The following is a 17,269-nucleotide window of genomic DNA, read 5'->3' on the forward strand; positions in this document are numbered from 1 at the left end:
TACACATTTTGCAAGGAATTTTATAAATGCATCCTTTTTTAATTTCAATACTATTGTTGATAAGTTTAAGTTTTACTGTACTATCATGTTTAAAAACTACCTTTACGTTAAATCTTTTTAATAATTCTGTGATACTTAACAAATTTTTCTTGAAATGGTAAAATTAAAACATTATGATAATTGAAAGGTGATTTAGGCTGAGGAGTTAAAAATGATTTCCTTGCAAAATTGTAAGCAATATCAAGGAATTGCTTAGGGTATTTTAATTCTAGCCCAATGTTAAAAACATTTCTGATTTCTTCATCAATAAATTCAGGACTACAAATACGAAAAGCTCTTAAATACATTGAGGCAAATACTGTACGTTTAATATTATTTGGATGAGAATAATAATAATGAATATATGAACTTACATTGGTTGGTTTACGATATACTTTAAATTTAAGGCTATTGTCATGACGTAGGATAGTGCAATCTAAGAAAGGTAAGGTACAATTTTTCTCAATTTCTAAAGTAAATTTAATAGAATCAACAAGGGTATTCAACTTAGTTAAAAAATTATGGACATTTTTTCTTCTGGCCAAAGACATAAAATGTCATCAATATACCTAAGCCAAGGGATGTTAGGGGGGAAGATTGTGCGTAATATTTTAGTTTAAAAAAAATTCCATGTATAAATTACTTAAAACTGGGGATAAAGGGTTTCCCATACTCATGCCGAATTTTTGGGAATTGAAATTACCATTGAATTGAAACTTACAATCTTTGACACATAATTTAATTAGTTCAATCAATGTAGATGATGGCAATGGAAGAACATGTTTATTAAGTTCATCTTGAAGGTAAAATAATAAATCATTTATGGGAACTTTTGTGAATAAACTGACTATATCAAAACTAACCAATGTAAACTTATAATTAGGTTTAATATTATGGAGTTTGTCTATTAAATCAGAAGTGTTTGTAACATGAGAAGAAGAGATTGTACCTACTAAAGGGCTAAGGATAGTAACTAGCCATTTGGAAAGCTTATAAGAAGCGGAACCAATTGACGAAACAATAGGTCTAGCGGGGTTGTTACATTTATGAGTCTTAATGAGACCATACATATGTGGCAAAGGGGGACTAATTGAAATTAATTTCTGTAAGAGGTCTCTATTCTTATGAAGCAGTTCTTTTAATTTCTTATTATAATAACTATTAACTGCTTCTGTAGGATTTTTGTTAAGAAGTGTGTAAGTATTGTTCCTTTGTATCATGTATATATTGTCTATGTATTTCTATCACTATGTACTTGTTGCACTGAAGATGTAATATACGAAAGCGCTCTGCTTCGTTAGTTTCTTTTTTCCAAGTGGTCTACTTTGCATAAGTGAACACACGTACCCGTGTTCTTATTAGCATATATATATATATATATATATATATATATATATATATATATGTATATATATATACATACGTGATCGACAGCTATTTCCCTCTCGGAGCAGCTCAGAGCTCGTATGACCGATCTATGGGTAATGCTGTGACCTTACACGCACCTCCCCCCCCCCCAACTCCTCGCCCACGAGAGTTGGAGTAACGACTCGGAGCGCAGCGATACTGAAATTATTTCAGCCCTGGACAGGTGTGTGTGTGTGTGTGATTCACTTTGGTCATCTTGGTCTTTGGATCACGTGTTGGACTCGTGATCGACACCTATTTCACTCCCGGAAGAGAGCTGTGTGTGCGTGTGTGTGGTGTATAGTTTCGTATGCTGATTACAGAAATAACATTAATTTTTTGGAGAAATTAAAGAAAGTGCCGAAGAAACGGTTTTAATGCTAAAAATTTAGACTTTAGCGGTACAAGGGTATCTGGGAGTTCTTATACGTGAGCGTGTCATAAAAGTTGTTCAACTTCTCTGGTGAACTTATGTATAATTACCCCTTCCAATAGATTATTATTTTTTCATACAAATTAGTTCATATTCTTATTTAGAAACAGAAGCATACTGTCATTTTCATCACTTAAGCACATATATATATATATACATATATGGGTCTTCGTTTGGCGACACGCGGAATTTTGTTTATGAAACTTTCACAATTAATACAGTTTCGTATGCTGATCACAGAAATAACATTAATTCTATTGAAAAATTAAAAAAGTGCCGAAATAAACGGTTTTAATGGTAAAAGAATTACCGAGACCTTAACGGTACATACTTGCTTAATGGTAAAAGTTTAACCGGTAAAATTAGCGGGGCACTGGGCCCGTCACTACCGTCACTCAGTACCACCAAGCCGAGACGTGCTTACCGCTCTCTGAATGTTATGGTAAGCTTATCGAGTTATCGGTTAACGAAGCTTTAACGGTAGCAGAATGTTTGCCGGTAAGCTATCGTTAAGGTTGTTGGATAAAACCTGTAACTTTACCGGTAGCTGCCTACCACTACCACCTGACATGAACCCATGCATGCAGACAGACGAACGAAAATGTATACACCACATCCACCCTCAGACACCCTCCATTCACTCACTCGCGCGGTAGATACTAGATAGCATACTATAGTAGCACCAATTAAAGTATGACCTTTTCCCTTTACAATGACATAACAATAAAAACAATATGTAAAATAGAACCAGAGATATAGCTTATTAAAGGACAAAAACATTGATTTTTCGAACTCGACTCGAACTTGTGACGTCACTACTACCTCACGAGTCTTTTACCGGTAAACTGTCGGTAATTTCGGTAACTGTATTGTTGTTCACCAATAATTTCGATATTGAAATTAGCGGTATTTGCCCAGCACTACTTCGCAACATCAGTCGTCTCGTCCATGATCGCAAAGATTCCAGCAACTTGAGACACCACCTTCTCTTGCACTAGTCGCCCTACAAATCAATACACTTAGATATTTCTTGCACAATTATGTATATGTATTGAAATACAAAAGTATAAAAATAACAGTAAAAATAGTATATGGACAATATTTCGCTCGATATTTCGACAAGTTCATTTTGAATAGTCTTGCTCCTTGTTGGATGCCGTAGGAAGCTTCGCTAATTCAGCATTGCCGCCAATGGAACAGTACCACAACAGCGCTAAAAAAAACTCCTCCAGATACACTTGGAGCTGATAAATCACGGTGCCCTCGAAGGGGAAGCATATTGCGGCCACAAAGCAGTAGTCTCAATAATTGGGACAAGCAGACGGCGGTTGCTCTCAATTTGCTCCTTACTTTTCCAAGTTATCATGACATTAACAGCTCTCGTTGGATGTCGCACAATGTCCAGAAACTGTTGCATCCTAACCATGCTGGTTTTATGATAGCCGTTGCAGTTATGGTTACTAAGCACCTCAGTAGTTTCTTTCACATTTGTACATCGGCTGCAAAACTAAGGTTCCCAGCTTAGTCTGTCCTCCAGTTCCAGCTTGGTCACCAGCAAACAAAACACAAGCGACGCAATAGCCGCCTTTGACGCAGAGTATTTGAGCCAAAAGTACGTGGAACACCATCCGAGTTGAAAGCGTACTTTATGTCCACCTTCATTGGTATAACGAAGGGTCTCAAAAGATGGCGTTTTTTCATGAATCACAGCAAGTTTATTGAAGTCCATTGCTTGCGTATTTAAAACAAAATTTGCGATATCAACTCGTGTCTCACTTGAAATGGTCGAAATATCGTTTCCTTCTTCGGTAACTCCTGTTAATTACAGGAAGCCGCTGTTAAAGTACTTGCCTCGATCTCGTCGTTTATGGCTCCTGGCCAATTTCAATTTGAAAAAAATCAGCTATTGTCCGCTTCATCGTGAATATACATACATATATCAAAGGCTTTTCCCCCATTACAAGGGAGGTAGCCAAAAAACAAAGGCATAGAACCCACTCCCACACATTCCATCCCCTACATACTCCACTCCCCTCTGCCCTCCCTCTTATCTTGGCACTTCCTGGATGACGGGTCATCCCTGCATCTTGTCCACTGCCCTGGTTCAGAAGCAGTGTCGCAAGACACAGCACATCTACAGCAAGGCCGCTTCATTAAATCGGCGACCCCCCTCTCCGTCCCCTCATGCAGAAAAGACTTGAGCACCTGATAAAAAAACATCTCAGTATGGTATGAATATACTATTTTTTTTAGAATTTATTACACAGCAAAGCGATTCCCAGTGAAACTTTTTTCTTCAAATAAGTCATCATTTGAGTCGTTTGAAAAATTAACATGAGTGACTCAACCAAGGTCTATCGAACGCTTTTCAGAGCCTTATAACTTTCTTATCGAAATACTTATAGACAAAAAAATCTCACGATAATGTTCTTTGACCGATTTTGACCAACCTTGACATATTTAACTGATTGTCAGATTAAAGGTAGTTAACTGTAGGAGAAAGTTATTAGCGGCCAAAAAATGGTTAGTTGGGTCGGGTCAAAAATAACCTTGATATAGTCTAGAGGTCATCAAACTTTTAAGACAGGAGGCCGGACAACCGAGACGATGAATGCGGGCCGCATAACCAATATACTATACAACAAGATCTAAGGATATAAGGTCTAACCACTTCCGACCGAATTTCGAGGGAGTTGGCGCAGCGGGCCCGTGAACGTCACCTGGCTGTTCAAAGTGGGGTTCACGGGTCCTATAGCTGTCAGTTGAAGCTGGTGCGTCGTTCGGGAATGTCGTTGTCTTCGCTCGCACCGCTCCACGCAATTAGTTATATTCTGACAAATATTATATAAAATATATATATAAATATATATAAAATATTATAGTTCCTGTCTATATATATATGAATATATAATATATATGATATATATAATATATATATATATATATATATATAATATAAAATATTATAGTTCCTGTCTTCCTTGGCGTTTCACAGTTTTCTTCAGTGTTTCACAAAGAGAAAACAGACCCAGCCTAATGACGTCAGAAGCTGCGCACAATAATTCAAATGGTTTGACCTGTATATTTAGACCTTGCTATACAATATGGTGAATGCGAACGCATGACAAAACCCCAGTGTGTCAAGAGGACAAAACCCCAATCTTTGAAAACACTGTTGAGAGTGAAGTCACATTAATAATAATAATAAAAAGTCACATAATGTGAACTAGATCTGTAATCCTTTGGGAAGCCACAAACAAACAAAAATCAAACAACTGGTGTATGTCATCCACGCCCCCGGGGTTTTGCCATGTAATCCATCCGCGTCCCGTTCCACGAGTCTGCATTGTATAAAAAGGCCATGTCATAATGTAAAATCATACAGACAACAATCATGGAAGTAATCACCAACAACAAACGCGGCTTGAATCTTTGCTTTGAGGGTTTCCTCTACATCAAGAAAACAACAACAAAGAACACCATCCGATGGGAGTGCTCTCAGCCCGGTTCTGCAAGGGTGCCATTAGTACGAACGACGATGCGATGGTGTATGATGCGCCTTTGTTTCCACGTGTTCAACAATGCTTGCATTGCTATAAAAGAATGCATTATTAGTTTCGAATGTTGTAGTGTCAAGTCATTAGATTCTCTTGTCAAGTCATTCTATGTACGGTAGTAATCGTGATGACCGACTGGGCCCACCACGTTGGGATATGAAGTTAAATCAATATATCCATACATGAAGGTTAAACTCGTTGGCTCATTTTGTTCACTCAGTTGTGATAATTACATGACAGAATGATCAAACCCACGTAGCATAGAAACACTAGGCTCTTACTAAACGCCCCCTCATGTCAATGTTGCCAGATTTTCACCGCAGGGGGTGCAGTAGACCTATTATGGTTTTGCACAAAAATTACCTTAAAAAAAATAAGTATTTCAAATATATACAAAATAAAATAGATTGAGTATGTCCCTTAATTTTTTTTTTGTAAATGCTACTTTAAAATCATTATAAACAGTTCATGTACTTTGTGATTTTAATCTACATACCATACGCCAAAAGGTGGATATAAATTCAAATACCTGTCCGAGTTGAACGATGTGGTCACCAGAAACAACCAATGAACAATGAAATAATGGATGCGGACAAATCGACTGTCAACCCACGCCAAAAAGACCACGGTGGCACGATTCTAGGCAGCCAATCAGAAGCCAGTAATAATGTGCGCATGCTGTTTGGTGATTTACGGTTATAATGCCGTAACTGGCATCTGCTTTTAATTCTCAGCGAGGGTATACCATCCCACAGCTGTGGATCAAATTATAATCAATCGAACTACGCCTATGGGAATATTATCCCACCGCTTCGAGTCAATGTATGACGTCGTGGCGGCGTTGCCAAATGATTTAATTTCCTCTTCGGTGTTTAGGTTCGAAAGGAGAGTGAGATTTTGCTACATTCCTAATATTTGGTTTATTCCTAAGTTCTAAACACACTTCAATTATCCAACAATTACAAATACTAATTAATAACTTTGGGGGTCCCTCCCTTATGAATTTTTCATCTTGCAACTCGTTAATTCCCTAAATGCACATCACTCGTACATAATTTTCACAATCAAACCTTAGTAGGAGTTTAATTACACTATATGATGCTGGGTTTATTGACATCGTTATTACTATATCCTTGTTCAATACGTAACTAGTCTTCCGGTACTACTCACTTCAACGTGGTTGTTCGAAAGTATCACTATTCCACACATTCCAGCTTGTGTAACTCTAGTTGTCAACCTCTCTGAACAATCTATCCTATTTTCCTCAATAAACCACTATCGGATGGTCCATTAACTAGGTTTCTATGGGCCTGTCTGGTAATCATATCTCACAACTCATAGTTTTAAAATCCGCATGTTTACAAGGGAAAATCCGCATGTTTACAAGGAAAAAGGGGACAAGTGTGAATGTAGTAATTTCAGAGGGATTAGCCTGTTGAGTGTAGTAGGGAAGGCTTATGGGAGGATCTTAATTGAGAGGATTAGGAGAGGAACAGAAGGAGTAATTGGGGAGGAACAGTGTGGATTTAGGACGGGTAGAGGTTGTGTAGATCAGATCTTTGTGGTAAGACAGATATGTGAGAAAGCTATAGGAAAGGGGAAGGATGTTTTTTGGGCTTTTATGGATCTGGAAAAGGCTTATGATAGGGTAGACAGAAAGGCACTGTGGGAGGTTATGCAGATTTATGGGATAGGAGGAAAGCTTTTGGGAGCTGTCAAGAGTTTTTATGAGAGTAGTAGAGCATGTGTTAGGATTAGAAATGGAGAGAGTGAGTGGTTTGAAGTAAAGGTGGGACTTCGTCAAGGATGCGTTATGTCGCCCTGGCTGTTCAATTTATACATGGATGGGGTGGTGCGAGAGGTGAATGCTAGGGTAGTGAGTCAGGGATTGGAGATGGTTAAAGAAAATGGAGAAAAGTGGGAGGTGAGCCAGCTGTTGTTTGCGAACGACACTGCTCTTGTGGCAGGGTCAGAGGAGGGATTGAGGAAGCTGGTGGCAGAGTTTGGGAGAGTATGTGATAGAAGAAAGCTAAAGATAAATGTGGGTAAAAGTAAGGTGATGAGATGTACAAGGGGTGAAAGTGGCAGTAGACTGGAAGTGAACATTAAGGGAGAGCGACTGGAGGAAGTGGATAGTTTTAGATACTTGGGTGCAAGTGTAGCAGGAAAAGGTGGAGTGAAGGTGGAGGTAGAATGTAGATTGAGAGAAGCGAGTAAATGCCTTGGTGGTTTAAAGAGTGTAATGAGGAATAGACATTTGGGAATGGATGCGAAGAGGAGACTGTATGAAGGAGTGATTGTGCCAACAGCACTGTATGGGGCAGAAACGTGGAACATAAGAGAAGAAGAGAGAAGGAGTTTGAATGTGTTTGAGATGAGGTGTCTGAGAAGTATGGTGGGGGTTACTAGGCTGGATAGAGTGAGAAATGAGGAGGTGAGGAGGAGAACAGGGGTGAAAAAGGATTTGGGAGATAGGGTTGATGAAAGAATATTAGGATGGTTTGGACACATGGAAAGAATGAGTGAAGAAAGACTAGTAAAAGAGGTATGGAAGGCAGATGTGGAGGGAGTGAACATGAGGGGACGTCCTAGGATGAGGTGGATGGATGGGGTGAAGGGGGCTTTGGGGAAGAGGGGAATGTCTGTTGAGGAAGGAAGGGAGAGGACGGAAGACAGAGGTGAGTGGAGAATGGTTGTATATGGATGATGTTGTGCCTGCATGAGGAGGAATGGGCGGGGACGTGGGGGGTGGGGTAGTATGTGTGAGTAAATTTTGACGCAGCCCGAAGGGATTTCTCCCCGTCCTCGCCTTATATGCAAAGGGGGACGGAGAGGGGGGGGGGGTCGCCGATTAAATGAAGCGGCCTTGCTGTGGATGTACTGTGTCTTGCGACACTGCTTCTGAACCAGGGCGGTGGGCAGGGTGCAGGGATGACCCGTCATCCAGGAGGTGCTCAGATGAGAGGAAGGGTGGGAGGGGTGTGGAGTGTATTTGGGGATGTAATGGGTGGGAGTGTTTTTGTGCCTTTCCCTTTTTGGCTACCTCCCTTGGAAGGGGGAAAAAGCCTTGGTATATGTATGTATGTATGTATGTTCGTGTGTATTATTTTTTAAACGTCTGATACCTTCCCTTACCCCCTCTTGAGCGATCTCCTTGGTCCCCGGCTAGTTTCGGATTGGTATTACACTATTCCCAACACCAACACAAAAGTACTCATTAATTGCGCACATTGCTTACCTCTCGTTCAGTTGACACAAACCCACCTTCGTATACATAGACATGTATATATGATTAGAACACAAGAAAATAACATGCACAATGCTACTTACTTTTCATATATTTCACCGCCTAGACTATGTATGTGCATATTTCACCTTTTCATATCATTCTGGGTTCCAACCTGTTCGGTGAGAACTCGCTGGCTCAATGAGCAAATGACTCAACCAAGAGGGTCACTACAGCTTCGTTCCATCGTTTGTTTCCTTGGCAAAAGTAGGATTATTCCCTTTATGGGAATTTCGTTTTGATTAATGACCTTGATTCGGGACTTATACGCTATAATGCCATTCTTAAAAAATTAAGGAGACTCATAATTCCTGATCAGAGTTGAGGGAATTGTTCCTCTTTAGGTATATTAATTAAATACGGATATCTATATTCGATTCGGACAAATTCCTATGGTACCGACGAGTGCCGCTGATGACGTCACGAGACGATCGTCACGTACAATACGTACTTGCTCTTCTACAATTTTGTGACACTACACGGTGAAAACTATGTGCTGGGATATATATGCTTCTCGTGTGTGTGTGGTGAGTTTTGTATAGAGGCAGGCGAGCCTTCGGCTTCTGCCAATACTAAAGTACTAATGTACTAGGCCGTAATCTACACGCAAGCCTCATATTACGTATCACATTATAGGGTGTCTACTAAGTATTTCAGCGGCTTTGACCCATCGTTTTTCGCTCATATTTCCGAAATAATCATTCACATCAGCATGGTATATTAGCACAGCCTAATTCACACCCTGCGATAATTTTTGACGTTATAGTGCATTCACAAGTGTATTTAATTAAGGTGTTTACTCTTGATATTAAGTGTGTCGTAGCCGACACCCGTGAAGTAAATCGAACAAGTGAAGTTGGGATACACGAGGTAGTTTGTGATGACGTCACGACTTCACCTGTTCGATTTACTTCACGGGTGTCGGCTACGACACACTTAATATCAAGAGTAAACGCCGTAATTAAATGCACTTGTGAATGCACTATAACGTCAAAAATTATCGCAGGGTGTGAATTAGGCTGTGCTAATATATCATACTGATGTGAATGGTTATTTCGGAAATATGAGCGAAAAACGATGGGTCAAAGCCGCTGAAATACTTAGTAGGTTATTGGTTGCTCTTCGGTGATGAAATAAGGCTGATTAGTCTAGTCGATATACACTGGTGTCTGGTGCACCTTCTGGACTCGGGTGTTTGATGCGCCTTTGTTTTCACGTGTTCAACAATGCTTGCATTGCTATAAAAGAATGCATTATTATAAATATAGATACCACATGCTGTTTCGGATGTTTTAAGTGTCAAGTCATTCTATCTACTCGTGGTAATCGTGATGACCGACTGAGCCCACCACGTTGGGCCATGAAGTTTAATGACGATATCCATACATGAAGATTAAATTGGTTGGCTAATTTTGTTCACTCAGTTGTGATAATTACATGGCAGAATGATCAAACCCACGTAGCATAGAAAAACCAGGCTCTTACTAAACGCCCCTCGTGTCAGTGTTGTCAGGTTTTTACCACAAGTCAATTTTTCTTTAGTGTATATTTGCAGTACATATAATTACTTTTTGGGGCCTGGATGAATTACAAAGTCCCCCCTTAACTGACCCTTGTGTATGTTTATATTTGCCCTTGCAAATTTGACATACATTTAACTTTGTTGCCACAACAAACCTGCACATTTTAGTTGTTTGTATCTGTAATGGTGGAAAATATTTGATAACTAAATATTCAATTCAATTAAAAAGATTTATTAACATAGAAAGTTATACATCAAAAGGGGTGTATTAGCATGCTAATATACCTGCAGACATGTTGTAATGAACAGCTTTACTTCTTCACAACACAAATTACGCAATCTTTGAAATGTATTTAAGTACAAAGTAGTTCAGTTCCATTAATTCTTATGGCCATGCGTAAATTAGTTGGTATACTATTCTTGACAAAAGTAGAAACCTCTTGTATTACTTGTTTAATTAACCAATCATTCAAACTTTTGATATCCAGCCAATTTGAAGTCTACACCACCAGTACCTACGTCTGGAATAATAATACATCCACTTTACTCGTTAAAACATACAAGTATCATTATCTGATATATACTGTTAACATTCCATGTAATACATTTTAATTGATTTTCCTCCATTTCTCTGAAGATCCTCACCAATTTTTTTCTGTCGTTTCAATTACTTTGCTATAAGTTCGTCGTTTGGGCTTACAAAATATTGTTTTACAGCACTGACCAAAAGGGTTACATTGTCCAAATATACCATAAGCCACCTGAACTCTCATTGGCTTTGTTACATTCTTCATTTTCTTTTGAATAGTTTGTCTCTACCTTTTTAAAAGAATCAGGTCCCTTGCTATGTTCATTTTCCCTTGCCTCTTCATTCACGTTTCTTTCCCGTTTGTACATATCATTCAACCAGCTTTCCATTTTCATGAGCACGTTTATCAATTCCCTTAGTTCACTAACAAGTGTTTCTGCAATATTGATTTGTGTGCTTGGCTAGTCAACATTCTCCTGCAATTTTTTTTCCTTTCGTTCCCATACATTTTCAACCGGCCCGTTATTGCCAACAGGTCGCTTGTTACAAAGGATTACAAAGGCGGAGCATGCCGACAGGAGACCTTTTCTGATGCGAAAAAAAAAATCATAAAATAAAAAATAAAAACTATAATAATGTAAATAACAAATAAAATACATAAATAAATGCATATGTATAGTTAAATAATAAACAAACAGGTAAATAGTAAATAATAATAAGTTGACATATAACTATTAATAAATGAAAATCAGACAGACAAATGATAACAAAACAAAAACAAATAATATAAAATAAATTATAATCATTACAGCATCTTAGGTGTTTATCTAAATGATTCTTAAAGCTTCGAAATTGCACTACCTGTGCTGGAAGTTTATTCCATTCATTAACTACACGGTTAGCAAAGTTGTTTCTACCTACTTCCAAATTGAATCTATTCCGGACAGTTTGAGACCATTGTTTCTTGTCTGATTCTCATTCATTGTGAAAATGTGGTCACTTTTGATGTTGTCAATTCCCTTTAAAATCTTAAAGACCTGTATCAAGTCACCTCTGAGTCTACGCTTTTTTAGGGAAAACAGATTCATATGTTTTAGTCGATTTTCGTATGATTTATTTTTGATATTTGGAATCAGTTTTGTGGCTCGCCGTTGTACTTTTTCCAGTCTGTCAATGTCTTAATGAGATTTGGTGACCATACAGAAACAGGATATTCCAAATGTGGACGAATTAACAATTTATATAGCTTGTTAATGAGTGATGGACTTTTGAAATCGAAAGACCGCGCAGTCAGTCCTAGAATCTTATTTGCTTTCTCAGAGGCTGAAATACACTGGTTGGATGATTTGAGGTCGTTACTGATAATTACGCCGAGATCTTTTGCACTATCCATTTTTGTTAACGAATTTCCAAATAACTTGTAATCGTACTTACTGTTATTTTTACCTATGTGCATTACCTTGCATTTACTTGAGTTAAATTTCATTAGCCACTTTTCAGACCATTGCTGTAATTTATCTAAATCTTCTTGAATATCTAATTGGTTTGAGTGATCATTTGCCACTCCGCACAGTTTTGTATCATCAGCAAATTTGGAAACAGTAGATTTTAGTCCATGGTCTATATCATTTATATATACTATGAATAGAAGTGGTCCAAGAACGGAACCCTGAGGAACTCCACTTGTAACATTTTTCCATCTAGAAGTTTTTCCATTTAAAACAACTCTGTTTTCGACCATTCAACCAATTACGTCCAACTTAATAGGCTACCACTTGTTCCGTGTAAAGCTAATTTAGTAAGTAGTCTTTCGTGTGGGACGGTATCAAAAGCTTTTGCAAAGTCTAGATATATTAAATCTATATTGTTTCTTTTGTCATAACTCGAGATAACTGTGTTGTAGAATTCGAGTAAGTTAGTCACGCAGGAACGTTTCCGTCTGAAACCATGCTGGCTATCATTTATCAAACGGTTACTTTCTAAATGATGTTCGATAGCATCTCTGATGATAGTTTCCATTATTTTTCCTACGATAGAAGTCAAACTTATAGGCCTATAGTTATTTGGCTTCTTTTTGTCACCTTTTTTGAATATGGGAGTAACGTTAGCTAGCTTCCATTCTCTTGGGACATCTCCGGATATGATGGATTTCTTGAAAATAATTTCTAATGGAACAACAATCTCATTTTTCATTTCCTTTAAGTTTCTTGGATGCCAACCGTCAGGCCCTGGTGTTTTATTAACTTTGAGTTTATCTATACACCTTTTATTTTTTTCTTTTGTTATATTTACCGTAGTAAGTTTACCCTAGACTTTTCACAGGTTTCAGTTTGGAATTCACTTTGAGGTGTTTCGTTTACGAATACCGAGCTAAAATAATTGTTTAAAATATTACACATTCCTTCATTTGAATATTGTTTTCTGGCTGATTTACTACCAATTTACCTGTCACTTGGATGTTGAACAGAGGGGCTTTTGCTACACAATCTTGAATTTGCGTTATGTTCTTGTCCACAATTGCAGCATTTTTGGAACAACCTTCTGTTTGCTCTTAATCTTTTCACTACATTCTCTCGAGTCATGATTTTTACCACAGTACCCATCGATAGTTTATTTCTCTAGGGTATCGAGAGAAATAAACTAATTTTGAGAAAGAAAATGAGCCTTGCAAAGGTTAAGGATGATAATAAGAAATTTCAGTTAGAATTTAAAAATAGATTCGAAGCTCTAAGAACTAACGAGGACAGCGTGGAAAATATTAATTTGAATTTAGTAAATATCATTAGGGAATCGGCAGAGAAAGTAGGAAGTACAAAAAACATTAGAGAAAACAAATACTCCAAAGCTACAAATGACCTAATTAAAAGAAGAAGGACCATGCAGATTAAAAGCAGGAGAGACGAAATAGAAATATTAGAACTAAACAAGCTTATCAACAAAAGGAAGAGATCAGAGAAAAGAAAGAGAAACATGGAAGAAATGGAGGAAGCTATTCGGAAAGGTAAAAGTATTCAAGTGCCGGAGCGCAGACATGCTCTAGGAAGACAGCAAATATGTTTGAAAGATAGAAATGGAGAAATCATTAAATGCAGGGACAGAATGGTAAAAAGAGTAGAAGAATTTTACCAAGAGTGTACCAGAGATTACAAAGTAGAATTTACTCTAAAAACTATGAAACGAGGAAAAGCACCTGGGGAAGATGGTATATCGATAGATCTGTTGAAAGACGCAGAGAAATATGTTCATATTAAATTAACTCAGTTGTACACCCAGTGCTTACGTCAAAAAAGCGTTCCTGGTGCGTGGTGCACTGCTATAGTGATTTCGCTTCATAAAAAGGAGACCAGAAGGACCTTAGTAACTATCGACCGATTAGCTTGCTATCAAACGTATATAAAGTATTCTCCAAGATCCTTACAAATAGACTAAGTAAAGTTTTAGATGGAAACCAACCGAGAGGGCAGGCAGGCTTTAGGAACGGATATTCGACTCTAGACCATTTGCAGGCGATAAACCAACTAATCGAGAAAATGAAAGATTACAATATACCTCTGTGTTTAGCTTTTGTAGATTACGAGGCCTTTGACTCGGTAGAACAAATAGCAATACTAAACTCGCTATGCAAGCAGGGTACAAACGAACAGATCGTAAGAGTTTTAGAAAAGATTTATGCGAAAAGTACCGCTATAATTCGACTACATATGGAAGAAAAGATCAAGATCAAGAAAGGAGTACGGCAAGGCGATACAATTTCATCCAAACTATTTACAGCTTGCTTAGAAGATATTTTTAGAAGGCCGAGTTGGGAAAAGAAAGGTTTGAAGATTAATGGCGAATATTTGAACCACCTAAAAGATTTGCGGATGACATTATTCTTATTTCAGAAAAAGCAGAAGACTTGCAAGATATGCTGAGCGACCTAAACAAGGAAAGTCTCAAAGTAGGTTTAAAAATGAATAAGAGTAAAACCAAAGTAATGTTCAACACGAAAGTTCAAAGTAAAGAGATTGTAATTGATGGTGAGAGTCTTGAAGAAGTTGAGGAGTATAATTATTTAGGGCAAATGGTGAAAGTGACGAAAGATCAAGAGAATGAAATAAAAAGATGCATTACAATTGGTTGGAAAGTGTTTGGTAAATATAATAAAATCCTGAGAGGCTACCTTTATGTTTGAAACGTAAGGTTTACAATCAATGCATTCTACCAGCAATGGTCTACGGATGTGAGACTTGGAAACTAACGAAGGCAATAGAAACAAAGGTAAGGACTGCACAGAGGAGAATGGAGAGATCAATGATGGGATTTAACACTGAGAGACCGAAAGAGAGCAGACTAGAGTGAAAGATATTGTGGAGGCAGTAAAAGAGAGGAAGTGGAATTGGGCATCTAAGTGCGATCGACTGATGAGCGATGGATCAAGTGTGTTACTGAGTGGACGCCGCAAGATAGGAAGCGTGGAAGAGGGAGACCAGACAGAAGGTGGAGAGACGAGATAGAGAAGTTCGCAGGAGTGACGTGGCAGAGGTTGGCGCGATCGTGTGAATCATGGAATGCTATGAAGGAGGCCTTTGTTCAGCAGTGGACTCAGGATGGCTGATTAGATTGATTGATTGATTGACCCATCGATAGTTGTTCTGACTTTTATACGCTGTCCCCATTTACTACACTACATATTTCTGGAGATTCATGATATATAGCTACTTTCTTATATCCTACGCATGGCACAAGTATTTTTACAGGTATATCATCTTTCATTAGTTCAGCTACTTAAAACTTTGTTTCCAACTTTCTCGTGTACTTTACTTCTTGCCTTTTAGCCTAAATAACCCTTTCATCAACTAACAAGTCCTCCGGTTCTATGCACACTGGATATTGGAATACTATCACTTTTGTGTACTTTTCACTGTCCTTAGGTTCCATAATCACTTTCTCAAATCCCGTGGTACTTAGTATATTGGCTGCTTCATCGTTCTTCACAGTTATGTACGGTCTGTGCTTACCTTCTTTGAACAGGAGTTAAAATTCTTGATGCGTTTTATTCAACCTAACGGCCCACTGCAGTTTCTTGTTGAAGTCCATTTCAGGATTGTTGGGGAAATAGTATTTTTCTTTCACCATACATGCCTTCCGTTTCCAACTCTTTAGCTATACGTCCAATACAGCATCTTGCTGTACGTCAATGTCTCGTTCTTCGTTTCTTTTCTTCTGCCGCTTAGTGTTTAGTAATCTCCTACCTTCATTCATCGGTTAGAAGCCAACTGTGCTCCGTTCTTGCTGCCTGTTTTTCCTCTTCCTGGATGGATTACTATCTAGGTCATCGGTTAGATAAAGAGTAAATGTGTCTGCGCAACTTTCATGCGGTATTTTAACGCACAACTATCGTGAAATTGTTAGCCAGAACAGTTATGGCATGAAAACAACTGTCCTGCGACGGAGGTTGAAGATACAACTTCGGATGATATTTCATACGAAACGCCATAAGAACAACGACTAGTCAAACCTGTAATGATGAAAATAATTAACAATAACGTTGGAATTATTAATATCTTGACATTATTAATGGTCACTCACTCTTTGCTGCACTACTAGTCCTACCAAACTGAGGATACCAACTGAGGTGTAATACTTCGCATCCCGTTTTTTCCTCGACACCCATCGTTAGCTGCCGGGCAGTTATCGTACCCAAACAAAACACACAAGACATGCACATACTCTGTGTATAACAGGAAATGAATGTTATTCATGTTCGACACATTTTCTGAAATGAACCTAGTAGGTATCCCCAGCGAATATTATTCCGCCAAGGAAAAAATTACTACCAAGGGTCTTGTTTTGTAGGTCCGGCACTTTGTATGCGAGAGCTGTGTGGAGGTCGAAGGTCTTGGGGGACTACGTGCATGGCGATAGCCGAGTGTTGACCTACCCTTGAAGCTTTGAAGAGGTCGCGATTCACTACTTAGGTCATTAACGAACTGCAAACCCCTGGTAACCTCTCGGCCATTAACGCTGCATACTTGCCTATAAGCAGCATGTGTGCGACGGCTATGAAATATCCCTGGCTGAACGGAACAATAGATAAGAATGGCATGGCGACGTTACGTATGGACTTAGTATTGCTAGTGAATATGATGATGACTTAGATAGTAATTCATCCAGGAATAATACAAGAGGTTTAACTACTTTTGTCAAGAATAGTATACCAGCTAATCATCCAAGCAGTGTATTTCAGCCTCTGAGAAAGCAAATAAGATTCTAGGACTGATTGCGCGATCTTTTGACATCAAAAGCCCATCACTCAGATGTTATATCAATCGTTAGTTCGTCAACATTTGGAATATGCTGTTTCCGTATGGTCACCGAATCTCATTAAAGACATTGACAGATTGGAAAAAGTACAACGGCGAGCCACAAAACTGATTCCAAATATCAAAAATAAATCATACGAAAATCGACTAAAACATATGAATCTGTTTTCCTTAAAAAAAAAAAAAAAAAA

The 17,269-nt window shown here is 38.3% G+C and overlaps 1 protein-coding gene across 1 annotated transcript in view; it reads right to left on the reverse strand.

The window, feature by feature from the left end:
* Positions 1-17,050, reverse strand: part of LOC143024749 (uncharacterized) — a 38,692-nt gene extending 21,642 nt beyond the window's left edge. The window contains exon 1 of the mRNA XM_076183857.1: positions 16,345-17,050. The gene's annotated coding sequence lies outside the window, so the exon portion shown is untranslated. The remainder of the gene's footprint in view (positions 1-16,344) is intronic.
* Between the last annotated feature and the right edge of the window lie 219 nt (positions 17,051-17,269).

Source organism: Oratosquilla oratoria, chromosome 4 (assembly GCF_046742065.1).
Source record: "Oratosquilla oratoria isolate Oo_2021 chromosome 4, ASM4674206v1, whole genome shotgun sequence".
Lineage (NCBI taxonomy): Eukaryota > Metazoa > Arthropoda > Malacostraca > Stomatopoda > Squillidae > Oratosquilla > Oratosquilla oratoria.